We start from the raw sequence: 16,966 nt of genomic DNA on the forward strand, positions 1-16,966 counted from the left end.
GCAAGGAGATTCATTGCAACAAACTATGTTAATGCATCAGTTATTGTTGAACTCATCACCACAAAAGCAAGGAAATGTGGTCTTAGGGTTTTTAACCCAAGCTCGCCATTCCCACCCCAACACAAGCAGCCATAGGAACCAAACAACACAAGCAACTACATACTGCCATCATCAGGTACGACACAGAGCATGCAACTCTTTCCAGATGATACAAGAGACACCCATCATCATGGTCCACCGGTGCTGTAGCCATGGATACACACGAACACTTCAGGCTGCAGAACCGGATCAACTTTACAAAAATAGAACTATATTTGCATGCACTTTTGATCTCAATGCAAGTAATTGACATATCTCAATGCACTGTTACCGTTTTCTAGCATTTCAAAGCGTTCAAATAATCATAAGGTTCCTTCCACCAGATATACTATTTCCTGAATGGCTGCTTCCAGGGACATTCCTATCCAGAAGTCTGCAGGGCTGCTATCTGGAAGTAAACACACACCTGTACCTCCCATTACCATATCGATCTTGAGTTACGCTGGGGTGCTTGTCTTGCAGTTGCTGTCTCTTTGTCCTAAATAGGGGGTGTCTTTACCCCTCCACACAGAGAACTGCTAGGAGTCTGCCATAAGTGTGGATAGTGTACCTTATCCATGGCCTTAGAAATGAGGGTTACTCACATGTAACTGTAGTTCTAGGAGTGGTATATGATGCACATCAAACAACCCACGACCTCCCCTGGCACATGGCACACAGATTCTTGCTTCCAGCATGTAAGGTCTGACGTCACAAGCCTGTGCCGAGGAGGATACCACCCGGGTGGGTAGGAGGAGCAAGTTTAATGACCTTCCAGACAGAATTAAAGGGGAAGAAGAATATTATCTGCATGTTGTTCAGGCCTCTCTGAAGTACTCGAAACCACCAGTGCTACGCCTTCAAATTGAAAAGATTTTCCATTTGGTGTCGGGGCACAGAGCTAGACCTCTGTCCTGCCCAGTGGAGAGCATCCTGGATTATCTGTAGTCCCTCCCAGTCAGGCCTACAGTTGACGACTCTCAAAGTGCACTTGGCAGCCATCTCTTCATACCAGGCATGAGCTGCCCTAACGCCACATTTTCTTGCTTTTGTGACAATCAGTGAAACCGTAACTGCTGCATTAATGTATTTTTTGCAAAGACTATATATATATATATATATATATATATATATATATATATATATATATATATAGTACTGTGCAAAAGTTTTAGGCAGGTGTGAAAAAATGCTGTAAAGTAAGAATGCTTTCAAAAATAGACATGTTAATAGTTTATATTTATCAATTAACAAAATGCAAAGTGAGTGAACAGAAGAAAAATCTACATCAAATCAATATTTGGTGTGACCACCCTTTGCCTTCAAAACAGCATCAATTCTTCTAGGTACACTTGCACACAGTTTTTGAAAGAACTCGGCAGGTAGGTTGGCCCAAACATCTTGGAGAACTAACCACAGTTCTTCTGTGGATTTAGGCAGCCTCAGTTGCTTCTCTCTCTTCATGTAATCCCAGACAGACTCAATGATGTTGAGATCAGGGCTCTGTGGGGGCCATACCATCACTTCCAGGACTCCTTGTTCTTCTTTACGCTGAAGATAGTTCTTAATGACTTTCGCTGTATGTTTGGGGTCGTTGTCATGCTGCAGAATAAATTTGGGGCCAATCAGATGCCTCCCTGATGGTATTGCATGATGGATAAGTATCTGCCTGTACTTCTCAGCATTGAGGAGACCATTAATTCTGACCAAATCCCCAACTCCATTTGCAGAAATGCAGCCCCAAACTTGCAAGGAACCTCCACCATGCTTCACTGTTGCCTGCAGACACTCATTCGTGTACCACTCTCCAGCCCTTCGGCGAACAAACTGCCTTCTGCTACAGCCAAATATTTCAAATTTTGACTCATCAGTCCAGAGCACCTGCTGCCATTTTTCTGCACCCCAGTTCCTGTGTTTTCGTGCATAGTTGAGTCGCTTGGCCTTGTTTCCACGTTGGAGGTATGGCTTTTTGGCCGCAAGTCTTCCATGAAGGCCACTTCTGACCAGACTTCTCCGGACAGTAGATGGGTGTACCAGGGTCCCACTGTTTTCTGCCAATTCTGAGCTGATGGCATTGCTGGACATCTTCCAATTGCGAAGGGAAGTAAGCATGATGTGTCTTTCATCTGCTGCAGTAAGTTTCCTTGGCCGACCACTGCATCTACGGTCCTCAACGTTGCCCGTTTCTTTGTGCTTCTTCAAAAGAGCTTGGACAGCACATCTGGAAACCCCTGTCTGCCTTGAAATTTCTGCCTGGGAGAGACCTTGCTGATGCAGTATAACTACCTTGTGTCTTGTTGCTGTGCTCAGTCTTGCCATGGTGTATGACTTTTGACAGTAAACTGTCTTCAGCAACCTCACCTTGTTAGCTGAGTTTGGCTGTTCCTCACCCAGTTTTATTCCTCCTACACAGCTGTTTCTGTTTCAGTTAATGATTGTGTTTCAACCTACATATTGAATTGATGATCATTAGCACCTGTTTGGTATAATTGTTTAATCATACACCTGACTATATGCCTACAAAATCCCTGACTTTGTGCAAGTGTACCTAGAAGAATTGATGCTGTTTTGAAGGCAAAGGGTGGTCACACCAAATATGGATTTGATTTAGATTTTTCTTCTGTTCACTCACTTTGCATTTAGTTAATTGATAAATATAATCTATTAACATGTCTATTTTTGAAAGCATTCTTACGTTACAGCATTTTTTCACACCTGCCTAAAACTTTTGCACAGTACTGTGTGTGTGTATATATGTGTGTGTGTGTGTGTGTGTGTGTGTGTGTGGTGTGTATATATATATATATATATATATATATATATATATATATATATATATATATATACACACACACACACATATACATACAGGTATACAAGGTAAATAATTATATATATTTTTAGTGAGTCGTGAGGACATAAAATATTTCTTTATAGACATATTATTAGCATCATTTATCTTTAAAATGCATTCGGTCTGAAAAGCAGCCGTTCTATTTAAATTGTAGGTGAGCTCGAGTGGCAGAGCGAGCCTCCTAGATCAGAGAAGCCGCACAGCTCGAGCTGAGAGGCGGGGCTTCGACAGCTCACCCAGACGCCGTGTGTGAGAAGAGAAGGCGACAGACATTTATTATTTTTGAGAGAGAACATATTGATTGGCAGCTGCCAGTCCTTGAGAAAGTCTTTATTGACTATTTTTGGGGCTATACAGTCCGTGTAGTCGCTTTACTTTCTATTTTTGTTTGGTCTTGTGGATACTCTGTAGGTCGCGGCAGCTTTATTTGAAAGCCTCTTCCCAGTCAGAGATGCAGTTTAAAAAATAAAAAAATAAAAAAAAAACACCTCTTCAACTCCCTAACTTTCATCCATCATTCATCAAACCAGACTTAGACACATAAAATATATGGTGTTACAAACATATAAGAAATTCTGCATCTTCAATAGTAAAGCCACCCCTGCTGTTTGTAGTCCCCTTGAATGGCCTTAGGTAGCACTGAATTTAATTAAATAAATAAATGCTTTTTTCCCCCCAGCAGCTACCAAGCAGTGTGATGATGGAGTCAGTCCAGATTAAAGAGGAGTTCCCTGAACTTGACCCTGTCCCCATTAGAGTGGAGTTCTCTGGGCTGGCTTCCCTCCCCAATAAACAGGAGCTCTGTGAGATGCAATGTGACAGCAGTCAGCCAGAAGTCTCTGACATTAAAGCTGAGCACAATGAATTAGAGATCCTTCGGTCAGAAGAACCCCATCCTGTTAAACAAGAAGAGGTGCTGGAAACTGTCTGTATTAAACAGGAGCCCCCTGAACTAGAGTTCTTTCACATGGAACCAGTGAAAGAAGAATCCGAGGACTTGAAACCAAACATCCCTGAGCTGGAGCCTGTACGCCTGCGGGAGTGTAGTGTGGTGCTGGAGAGAATCTGTGTGAGAGAGCAAGGTGCTGGAGAGGAGGGCTCTCCCAACAGCACGCAAGGAGGTGGAATGGAAGACAGACGGTCACGTTCAGAATGCAGTCTAGCAGGTAAGTGACTCTCAGTATCTGTGACATGTGAATTCTAGATTGTGTGTTATCCACAGTGTGGTTGTGAGGGAGGGAGGCAGCGGGTAGGTTTCATTACTAGCTATTTGTTTTTCCTGTACTACCCTAACCAGTTCAAGATAGGACTCACTACTATGAACCTCAAATAAAGATATAGATATAATGTTGCCATTGCTTACACACACACACACAAAAGTGTGGTATATATCATTACAAATGTAATGTGTAAAAATATATGGATATTATAAACATGCAATATAATAGTGTTGAAAAATATATATTTGTAGAGGAAATAGACCTGAAACAATTACAGGAGAACTTTGAAGGGAGATTTTGATTCTGGAGATTGGTTTCACCCAAAACAGTCGAGTTCCAACATCGGACCTTGTAGCAGCCAATAATGTAATAACTACCATTAATGTAATAACTGCCAATAACCTCATAAAATTTCTGAACCAATAACGTAATAACTTTTTGCCCATAATGTAATAAGTTCTTACATTATTGGCTGGCTATTACATTATTGGCTGGGTTAATAAAAAATAATAAAAATTGTAATAATTGGAGCCGATAATGTAATAATATACTTATAGCACTGTGTGTTTAAGTTTTATTTATTATTAAGTGTCACACTTACCCTTACTGTTGCTTCTTTCAAATAGCTGCTCAAAAACCTGACCAATCCTGACCCCTGAATCTTAGTCTTAACTCTGAGAAAACACACACACACTCTCTCTCTCTCTCTCTCTCTCTCTCTCTCTCTCTAGAATTAAGACTATTTATTATTATTTGTTTGTAGACTTATCTCCAGCCTTGCCTTCTACTCCATAACCATTTGAGTACCAAGTGAAGTACGAGCACACATCTTGGCAAACACAGACAATTACTCTTATGTCATATAATATGAAATGTAAACCTCTTTGAAGATGCTTTGTCCTCGAATACAAAGACCACCATTTCTTTTCATGAAAAAATGTCATCTTTAATTAAACATTTTTAAATAACGTTTTCAAGCAAACAGTTTCAACCACACTATTATAGCTATTCAGCCCTCTCCCTCTCTCTCTCTACTGTATTTATACCAGACCTGACTCCTGAAAGGTTACATGAAAATGTATTACCAAATCAGAATGCTTGCCCTATATACATCCCTGGCTATCTGAATACAGCCATTACAAGCTCGACAAAGAATCTAAAACTGAAGAAAATGATATCTACAGTTCATTCTTGAAAACGTGTATTTTGCAGTACCCATAATTGACCACTAGATGGCCATTGATTGACAAGTTATCATCATGTGACTCTGACATTAGGCTTTCTTCAGTTGTTTGCAAACTTATGTCGTCCTTATCACACATGTTGAAAGGTAATTAGTGATCTAATTTAAGTTAGTAAATACAGTTCATTTAGTTGAGATTCATGCACATACATTAACATCATATATTTAGTGCAAGAGGATATATAAATTAGTGAGATCATTCTAATTAAAGTTAAATGACTATAGCTAACTATAGGCTAATTATTAGCTATCTATGACAATGTGATAATACCAGTGACATCATGTACAATGCAGATCTCAACCCTGGTCCTTCAGAGCTTGTGTGGAAAACTTCCCAATTAACACAGTTATGTGTTTCGTAAACCATTGTGTAAGAGCCAAGTGTTGGAAATATTGTTGTTCGTTTTTTATATGTAATTTCTACCTATCAATAACATTATGGGGAATTGCTATGTGCAAAGAGATTGATAATATGTTTATGTAACACAACTGTGTATTGCCCTTTAATTGAAACTCTCTGTTATACATAAGCTTATTTTGTATGTTAGGTCATGTAATGTCCTCAGTTTAGAGTTTATAGAAGGAAATAATGTACCTCAAAGGGTTGTAGAATGTTTGGTGCCACTTACCAATCAGTACACATCAATTCCATACAAACTTGAATGTCTCTTAAAATCCATAGTACTCATGTCTGATTGGACTAGGGAACATGTACCTTCTGTAGTTTTTCAGGACCAGGGTTTGACACTGCAGCACCTCAGTAGTGATAAAAAAGATGAGGCTTACTATTTAACACCATTTCATGTATTTGACAGATCTGGAACAATGAGAATACTGCAAACAATCTTTCTCCTGTCCTGTATCATTTGGGTATGTGCAGGACATGGACAGAGAGCAATGTCAGATGAGACCTATGATGTGATACTCAAGGCACTCAAGGGGGAATTTAATGTCCCTGTAGCACAGAGATCAAGGACCCAGCGTTCTGCTCTTGTTCGACTGTGGTGGAATAGGCAACTTTACGCCCTCAGTGAGGAGGGCCAGGCAATTACATTTGCTGGAAAATTGGTAGCTAAGAAGTCAACTATCCCCACACTTGTGAACAGGGTTCTTGATGAAACAAAAGGCTCTGGTGCAAGAAAGGTGAACATACACCTTAGAGAAGAATACTCTGGCATCAGTCGAGCTAGTGTACAAGACACATTGGACAGGTCAAGAAGCTACCATTTGCATAAGACGATATTTGGAAACAAACCCATTCCAAAATCCATTAAAGCCAAAGCAGTTCAAGATCGCCACCAGATTGACCTTCTTGACATGGGCAAATGGAGAGTTGCGCATGGCCAAGCCACATATAGGTATATCCTGACCATAGTAGATGTATTTAGCAGATACATATGGCTAAGACCATTGAAGAGTAAACACAGCGCTGAGATTGCCAAACATCTTGAGGACATTTACTCTGAGCATGGTCCACCAAAGATTTTACAACATGATCAAGGAAAGGAATTCAAAGGTGCAGTATGAAAACTCATGGAATCCCTTCAGGTGAAAATAATTCAGAGCTCGCCATATCATCCCCAGAGCCAGGGTAAAGTTGAGAGGAGCCACCGTGTACTGAGGAAAAAGATTATGTATGACCTAGTTAACTATCAACAAGGAGGAGTCAGCTGGGTCAAGCATTTACCAATTTATGCCAGGATAATGAATGAAGACCCAAAGGAGGTTTTAAGTTGGATGGCTCCTTTTCAGGTGTACTATGGAAGAAAAAGTCATAGACTGTCCAATCGGTTAACCTGTTCCCCAGCTCAAGTTCATGAAGAACACTGACTACCAACCCACAAAACACTGCCTACCCAAAAGCATAGGCTTTTGTTTGAGGATAACCGAATGAAGATTAGGAGAAGGGCACGAAAGGCAACACAACGCTGCACAAGATGAATGACTTTGTCTGGAAGTCATAAAGCCTCTATATACTGGGTAAATGACAATGTGTTGGTCAGGGTGAAGAGCGGTAATCGTAGAGTTTCACAAAGGCACTTTGTATTACCAGGTTTAGTTGTGAAAAGAAACCTAAAGTTGCACAAATATAAGGTTCAGTTCCATATGCCCAATAGCCCCACTCTAGCACAAAAGTGGTTTTCAGTGTCTGATGTGACCAGTGTCACAAGACTGGAGGAAAAGCAGCGCCCAAAGTCTCAGCCCAAAACAGTTCAGCAAACCCACCTGCTAATTCCTTACACACATGAGGAGACATTGGAGTCTTTTGAGTCATCAAACCTGAACATTCGTTTAGACCCGATTCCAGATGGCAGTTGCCAATTTGCTGCTGTTGCTGACCAATTGGCGACCGTTGGAATATTCCGTTTTGCATCAACATTGTGAGAAGAAATTGTGGCTGATCTAACATTTCATCCGCATGGAGTGGATGGGACGCCACTTTCTGAGTATGTGGAGGGGACATGGGGGGATTATTTCCAGAGGATGGCACAACATGGCACATATGGTGACCACATAACTCTTCAAAGAGCCTCCCAGATATTCAATGTTCAGTTTGTTGTTGTGTCAACTCTTGGTTTGGATGCAACCTCTGTTATTTCACCATCCGGTGAAAGCTGGCCTCGGTTCTTGGACATTTTGCTGAGGGACACGGGGAACATTATTTAAGTTTGAATGGACCAATTTTTCCTTATATTCAGGCCATTCAGGAGGCAGAGAGGCATAGACTGTCTTTCAGAAAACCAGATCGAACACCTACTGGAGTTGACCCTGAACCTGGCCCTCTGGCCGACCCTGAACTTGGCCTTCTGGCTGACCTTGAACCTGGGCCTCTGGCTAACCCTGAAGTTCAGTCTATGGCTAACCCTTTGGTTGACATGGTAGTGAATCCTGACAATGAGCATGGAGCTCAATACCTACCATCAGAAATCTTATAAAAAATTATTGAGTTATCTCTCAATCTAGATATGTCAATGCTGGGGACATTCAGTAGAGTCTCGCTCTTATTCCGTGAACTATCTAGACCATATCATCCCAACCTGTACATAAGAGAGGCACTTGCAGAGAGTTTGGAACTGGACAAAGAGAATGACTGTTCCATTAGTGTTATGAAGATATACAAGGCTGCTGGACGCAGCAGTGGTCTCAGCACACGTATAAAAGAGTTATTTGGTAAGGACAAATGATGGATGAGAGATTGGATTCTGCTCAGTCACATAGCCTTTGGACAGTACAAAGTTAAGGACATCTACTGGAAGATGTAATGACCATTTTTTTTTGTGGTGTTTTTTTTTTCGGTCAGCAGATAATTTCATTTTGATTCTCTCGAGTTCTTTTTTATATTTGTAAATGAGTGGAAGTTACTTTTCATTTGAGATTGAACTTTACCTCCAGTACCTTACCTCCATTTTGTCAAAGGTACAGTACAGTATCAGAGAGTTTAGTTCTTTAAAAAGGGACCTTAAACTGTCCTTTATCATTATAAAGCTGAAAGATGTGTTACCAAAGTTATATTTGTAGGTCATGTTATGCTATATTTCATAGTTTAGAATTTTGCATTAAGAGGTTGAAAGTTGAGCACACGGGATAATAGTGCCAGTTTGGTTCAATAAGTATACTGAAAGAGGCATAGATTTCATAGTATACAACATAAGAGTAATTGTCTGTTTTTGCAAACATGTGTGCTCCCACTTCATTTGGTACTCAAATGGCTAAGGAGTAGAAGGCAGTGCTGGAGATAAGTCTACAAACAAATAAATAGTCTTAATTCTCAGAGAGAGTGTGTGCGTTTTCTCAGAGTTAGGACTAAGATTCAGGGGTCAGGATTGGTCAGGTTTTTGAGCAGCTATTTGAAAGAAGCAACAGTAAGGGTAAGTGTGACACTTAATAATAAATAAAACTTAAACACACAGTGCTATAAGTATATTATTACATTATCGGCTCCAATTATTACAATTTTTATTTATTTTTTTTAACCCAGCCAATAATGTAATAGCCAGCCAATAATGTAAGAACTTATTACATTATGGGCAAAAAGTTATTACGTTATTGGTTCAGAAATTTTATTACATTATTGACTTTTATTACATTAAGAATGGAAAATGTATTACATTAACGGTAGTTATTACATTATTGGCTGCTACAGACCTGAAAGGGAAAATGGTAATGTCGGACTTGGTCTGACATAAGGTCACAAAGGGTTAAAGTCTGTTTCACAGCTGTTATCAAAATGGCTGCTCTAGTGCACTGGGGTTTGAGATCTGTCCTGTAAATCACTGTAGGAAGAGAGATACAAAAAAAAAAGTGCTCTGGTTCTTCTTTTCCGTACCACATCATGGAGCATTATTACTGTAGAGTGAACATTAAAAAAAAAAAAAAATCTGCAACAGACTTTAAAGTTATGTATGAATAGTTGTCAGGATGTTGACAATGAAAAGAAAAATTACGTGTATGTTATTCAAACAGTTGTAGCAACACATGTAATGCTATAATTTTTTAGAACCCCGCTACTTACTCTTTAAGTTTATGAACTGGTGTAACCCAGTGCAATCCCCCACAGCTGAAATTCACATGCTTTAATCCACTCCACCACCACCTAGCCACATGCCCTAAGCCTGCAAGCAGTCCCTCTTACTTTCTTTCCTGTTCATATTTTCCAGGTTCCAGTCCAGCAGCTAAAGCGAGTGCGGGTGCTGAAGAATATCCTGACTGTGGGAAAGGTTTCACCGAGTTAGGACATCCAAAAAAAACCCAGATAATTCACACAGGAAAGAAGCGGTATCATTGCGCCGACTGTGGGAAGAGTTTCAGTCAGTCCGGACACTTTGTTTCACACCAGCGAACTCACACTGGAGAGAAACCATATCGCTGCTCGGACTGTGGGAAGTGTTTCAGTAGGACAGATAGCCTTGTTTCACACCAGCGAATGCACACAGGGGAGAAACCGTATTGCTGCACTATATGTAGGAAGAGTTTCAGTAGGACAGACAGTCTTGTTTCACACCAGCGAACTCACACAGGAGAGAAGCCGTATCGCTGCTCTGACTGTGGGAAGAGTTTCAGTCTGTTAGGAACCCTGAAAAAACACCAGCGAACTCATACAGGAGAGAAATTGTATCACTGCTCTGACTGTGGGAAGAGATTCAGCCGGTCAAACAGCCTTGTTTTCCACCAGCGAATTCACACAGGAGAGAAACCGTATTACTGCTCTGACTGCGGGAAGAGTTTCAGTCGGTCAGATAGCCTTGTTTTACCACCAACAAATTCACAGAGAGAAATTGTATTGCTGCTCTTACTGTGGGAAGAGTTTCAGTCAGGCAGGAAACCTGAAAGCACACCAGCGAACTCATACAGGAGAGAAACCGTATCGCTGCTCTGACTGTGGGAAGAGTTTCAGTCACTCGGGAACCCTCAAAGTACACCAGCGAACTCACACAGGAGAGAAACCTTATCGCTGCTCTGACTGTGGGAAGAGTTTCAGTCGGTCAAACAGCCTTGTTTTCCACCACCGAATTCACACTGGCGAGAAACCGTATTGCTGCTCTGACTGCGGGAAGAGTTTCAGTCGGTCAGACAGCCTTGTTTTACACCAACAAATTCACAGAGAGAAATTGTATTGCTGCTCTTACTGTGGGAAGAGTTTCAGTCAGGCAGGAAACCTGAAAGCACACCAGCGAACTCATACAGGAGAGAAACCGTATCGCTGCTCTGACTGTGGGAAGAGTTTCAGTCACTCAGGATCCCTGAAAGCACACCAGCTAATTCACACAGGAGAAAAACCTTAAAGACTATGTAAAATGGGACTTTTCACTCATGAGGAAAAAAAAACGTTAACCTTGCATTATGAATCCCTGTGTAATTACTGTTTTGTTTATCACTCATAATCACACATAATTTTATATGATAAAAATGCACTTCAACTCTGAGTTTCAGTGTTTAGCATTTAAACTTCATGAACTTGAAAATAAATAAATAAATAAATTGATGGGAATGACTATCCCGACCCCGGTATGTAGCATCCCAGAGACAAGACTGCACCATCCTTACTGGGCAACCGCCTGGAGGATTTGTTTTGTAAATTTATCACTATCACTATTGAAAAATGATTGTGTCCTATCATTGATGTATTTTGACATGAATGACTGAATATTTAGCGGTTGGCCTATGGACCTCCTGTTTTGTAAATTTATCACTATCACTAGTGAAAAATTTTTAGTGTCACATGATGTATTTACAGGTAAACATGAATGACTGAATATTTAGCGACGTGTGGCTTTGCAACGTGCATTGTTCATGCTTGTATTTGTGGCTGCTTTTGTAAATAACATAAAATGCAGTGTGGTAGTGGAAATAAACGTGGTTGTGTGGTCTGTAGATTTTGCATTGATTTATGTATGTTGTAGTATAGACAAATACAAATGCAAAAGATGCTTTGACACAAACCTTTTTTTTGTCATGAGGGAATGCTATTGTGTAGATACTGAAACTTGATTTTCATTCCTGTTTTTATTTTACATTTCTATTCAGTATTAATGCAGATTTTAGTTTGTGGTTTTACATATTTAGTTTCTGTTAAGGGACCAGCAAGAACATTCATATTATGAGAACTCTATGCCATGGCTTAGTACTGTATTCATGTCTACTGCACCTACACCAGCCACTGAGCACAATGTGCGTATTAATAAACAAAGGACAAGTGTTTTTTTTTTTCTCTATCCTATTCAGAATTTTACATACAGAATGGGGGAGTTTTGTTCCTTATCCACTGCTGGCAAGTCTGTTTCTGCATAAAATGCCTCCTCATATCAATTGGAATATTCATCTAGAAACAGGGCAGTATATTATGAAGTTAATCAAGTATTTTATACAAGATTACATATTTCCTTACTGTTCAACGAACTGAAATGAGATGTGTGAATACGAGTGAGTTTGTGTTTTTATAAGGAGTATTGTGTGAGATTATTACGATCAGGCTGGGACCCTGTTAAAGCTGTGTTATGAGGAAATGTGTGTGATCTGAGTTCTAATGACACCTGACTGTACAATTAAACCTGGTGTGCGCTGATTGAACGAGTTGATTAATATACAACAGGATACTAGACCATGCTAAAGAGAGACTAGAATACTGCAGAATAGTACTGAAAATAACAAAAGCACAATGTTAAATTAGATGACTGCAAAAAAGAAATGCAAGTTAAAAGTAGGATATAATGAACAATTCACCTCACGTGTCAGGTCTGTTTGAAATAAAATTAAGGGGACCAGAATTAGGCTCAAGCAAGATACGAAGGTAAAAACAAGGATTATCTTTTGTAATTTAACAGCTTTTCCCTCAGTTTAGTTATGAAAACAGAATCTGCTCGATTTGCTAAAAGGGACGTCACCCGATTAAAAATAAAACCTGAAAACTTCAAGCTCTACTCGTGCGTTGTGTGTGTGTTTGAATTTACTTTTTACTCTTTATAGCAATATGGATCTCTTAATACAAAACATAAGAGATTATTTTAAAATAAAATACAGTGCATGGTGGGATACTATCATATTCATTTCCACTGTTCTTTGCGCTTATAAATAAAATCTTAAATACTATTAACTACTAATAATTTAGCACTGTTGCTTTGACATGTCTCTGTAGATTGATCCACCCCAGTATAAGGTGCTACTAGGTGCTGTGAGTGATTATCATCCCGGGACATTGCTGCTAGCACTTGCATAACTCTGGAAGCATTATACACCTATGTCATGACAAGAGTATTATTAATTCAGAACATCCTAGTTTTCTAATGTAGATCTTTCAATACCTTTGTTAGTAAAGTGTGAAATGTGTAATTGTGGTGTCTACTCTGGAAAATCACTTTGCTTTGTACACTTTTCTGGGCTCTTTTACACAGACTTTGGTGGAAATCACAACACAACAGAACTGAGGGATCAAAGCAATCAAAATATTTAATATATTTTCCATTATCAGCAACACAGGAGGCTAAACATTTTAAATTAATACACAAAATACACACCATTTTAATATGCAGGATGCCTGCCCTGTCACACTACTTTCATCACAGCAGTTTATGATGCAGTTATTTTAACAGGAATAGTAATGATCCAGGTATGCATACAGTAAACAAACTACACATTATCTTTCATTTTACATTTATGTTTAATAAATCTGGCAATATTTAATTATTACATATAGATTGCATTTTACAGTTTTTCAATTATTGAAATGATCCTTGTTGTTATGGGATCTCTGAATTATGATGGGGGCAGCTCTGAAAGAATCATTTGACCAAATTTGCCAATGTCTGGACCCACATACCATACAAAACCTTAATGTACCCATGCTAGGGTGTGTCCTATCCCTCTAGCAGGCATGAGGAATAGCCAACAGATGATATTTTCTCTTTTTCTAGCATCTTAAGAGTAAATGTACTGGCGTTTCAAAGGTGGTCATTTTAATATATATATATATATATATATATATATATATATATATATATATATTATATATAAATTAGAAAGTCTACACACCCTTAAACTTTTTTCACATTTAGTTGTGTCAGTGACTCAGAGTTTCATGCATTTAAATGAGGTTTTTTTTCCCACTTATCTACATACCATACTCCGCACTGTTAAGGGGAAAAAAGTTTTTATATAGAAAAAAAGTATATATTAGAAATACAAAACTGAAAGATCATAAATGGATAAGTCTCCACCCCCCTCAGTTAATACTTGGTGGAAGCACCTTTGGCAGCAATTACAGCTGTGAGTCTGTTGGGATAGGTCTCTACAAACTTTGCACACCTAGATTTGGCAATATTTAATCATTCTTCTTTACAAAACTGTTCAAGCTCTGTCAGGTTCCTTGGGGAGCGTTGATGGACAGCAATCTTCAAATTATGCCACAAATTTTTGATTGGCTTTAGGTTGGGGCTCCGACTGGGCCACTCAAGGACGTTTAACTTTTTGTTCCTATATATTCGTTACTTTTTAAATTTGAAATGAGAAAAACACAGGGATAGATAAATCTTTACGTGTTGAGAGACTGTCTGTTGCAGAGTTAATCTTAAATGAGGAGGCAGTTGTTTTCGAGAACAGTAGTGATGCTATCTGTATGTTTCCAAGGGAGATGGCTGAGAGATTAATAGATGAGTCAGGTGTTTGTGTGATTGTTAAATAGTGTTGGATACTTGCTGAGCTGATTCACAAACTGGTTAGTTTGTAGTTCAACAAGAAATAAGAAGAAAACTGCAAAAATCAATTACTTTTTTCCCCCAGCCCTTTGTGGTTCATTGTGTGCTTTGGTGACAGTATTTTGCACTATGTAAGCCATTATACAATGCTAATGCTGCACAGATTACATAACAATTTTAAACTTCCAGTTGTGATTCGGTTTGCATTATTATATTGTTCTTCTCAGTTACAAAAAAAGTATGAATGTGTCTAACATTAAAACAGGAAATTGTAACATTGACTGCATTTGGTCTTTGTAATATAACTTACTGTAACAAACCAATACATTAAATGTAAATAGTACTACTGTCGTTTATTGGTTATTGAGTATTCAGCAGTAAAAATAAGATATCATAATCCTATTCCTAGTCATTAAAATACTGATTTTGAGATTTTAAGTAATACTATTCGCCTTGTACACAATTAACAGAGAACATCTTTGACCTGTGCCACATTTGTGGTGAAAAGGCTTCACACAGACAGGAGAAATGGGTAAGATTACACTTGTACTGTATGTCCATCAAAAACGCATCAAACATTGCCCTGTTGTTTCAATGTGTAGCACCCGGGATGGGCACTCGTTCTTTTCAGTCAGGGTGGGATCAGCCAGGCAGAATACCAGAAAGACATAAACTGAAACCACAACAATATGCAATGAACATAGTTTTATTAAATACAGGTGGTTAACTATATTTAACAAATAGGACAAGTCCAGAATACACAGTCATGGCATGAGGTTTGCACCGTGCAGTGCTGCTCGAGACAATCGCGGAGCTGGGGCTCACTAAAAACAACAATAAAACCAATGCTTTAAAAACTCTCCATCTCTCCTCCGAAATCCCCAATGCCTTTTAAAAAATACTATAATCTAAAACAATTAAATCACACACACAAACATGCGCGTGTACGGAGGGAGACAGGAAGCACAGCAGGAGTCTAGCCTACATGTTGGCGGCTGTTCCAGTCGTTTCTCATTTCCCCAATCCACCACCAAACACAAATGAGTCCAATTCCTTCTCTGCTCTTGCTGGCTGTGCATCCAACCCCCACTCCAGCCAAACCAGAGTTCACATCACATTGGACACAAAACAATCTTTCGAATGGATGAAATCAGAAACTTTTATACCAGGTGCACAGCTACTTAATTATTCAATTAGCACCTATGGGGGCCGAGAACAGGAGAGCAGCAACGTGCCAGTGGGATCTGTGCAAATCTACAACAAAGTAACGTGCCAAAATAAATGTGGTGTTTTCTACCAATGGTGTAGAAAATTGCTCTACAGTTATGTCCTTAAGGGATGGCTTTATACATATTGTTAGCATCAATCAGTGGTAACTATGAAGTAAGAAATATATGTTTTGCCAATCAGCACTCAGCATGCAGTTATGTTAGTAAATTCGCAATAACACTATTAGCATATTACCAGTTTGCATAAGTAACCTTGAACATTCTACACAGGGGTTGCATCACTCAGTGCTGACACTTCATCTGTGTATCTTTTATTTAACCAGAACAGTTTGCACACATTCCACTCTTTGTACAAGTCAAATACAAGTCAATTGCTGGTATCTTTCCATCCTATTCGTTGCATATGTGCAGTGAAGTAACTTACAAAAAATAGATGGTGAGTAGATTCAAGAAAATGCTCAGAGTCCTTTTCTTCAGTCAGTTGCCAGGTTTATTGAGATATGCAGGGAGTCTGGTCCCAGGTACAGGACATACAGAATACTCAACATTACAATGTTTGCGTGACATTAAATACCCTTCTGTATAGATGGTCCACCTCCCCTTTCTCTGACATTAACCAATGGTCAAGGTAATTTAATTTATTGTGTGAGTGTTAATGTGTGTGTGTCTGTGTGTGTAATCTAGTGTGACAACCTCTGAACTCAGTGCATTCTTCACACTCCTGGAGACAAAAGGTCCATACATCTGCCTTTTGTTATCTCCTTGCGACCCCCTTTGATGCCAGTGGGATTATCTCTTTTGATCTCTCTGAAGTCTAGAGCCTGTTCCCTTCTAGTCCACAGCATTGTTATCTCATTAGCTTGCAGTCATTGTTGGGCAGTTTGTAGACGCATCGTCTCTATCAGTGGTTAGCAGTACATGCAATTTGAACCAAACAGTGTGCTATCTGCAATATTAGTCTCTTTTCAGAAAAGAACACCAGTATAGCTCTGCTAGTCCACATGCGTAGCAAACCCCTAATCAATTCTCAATCCATGTTTTCCAACATGCAGTAAGTCAGAAAACAAATTGGCTCCTACACTACTGAATGGGATTGAGATTTGGCTACCATGCATACAAACTCAGCCACATTACTTCTAGAACATTCTGTCTCT

The 16,966-nt window shown here is 39.3% G+C and overlaps 1 protein-coding gene and 1 pseudogene across 1 annotated transcript in view; one reads left to right on the plus strand and one right to left on the minus strand.

The window, feature by feature from the left end:
- The window catches only part of LOC121298975 (ras/Rap GTPase-activating protein SynGAP-like), a 357,605-nt gene that overhangs the window by 98,527 nt on the left and 242,112 nt on the right, over positions 1 to 16,966 (minus strand). The window lies entirely within an intron of this gene.
- The window catches only part of LOC121298803, a 90,672-nt pseudogene continuing 76,756 nt past the window's right edge, over positions 3,051 to 16,966 (plus strand).

The sequence above is a fragment of the Polyodon spathula genome, chromosome 24, assembly GCF_017654505.1.
Source record: "Polyodon spathula isolate WHYD16114869_AA chromosome 24, ASM1765450v1, whole genome shotgun sequence".
In the NCBI taxonomy this organism is placed as follows: domain Eukaryota; kingdom Metazoa; phylum Chordata; class Actinopteri; order Acipenseriformes; family Polyodontidae; genus Polyodon; species Polyodon spathula.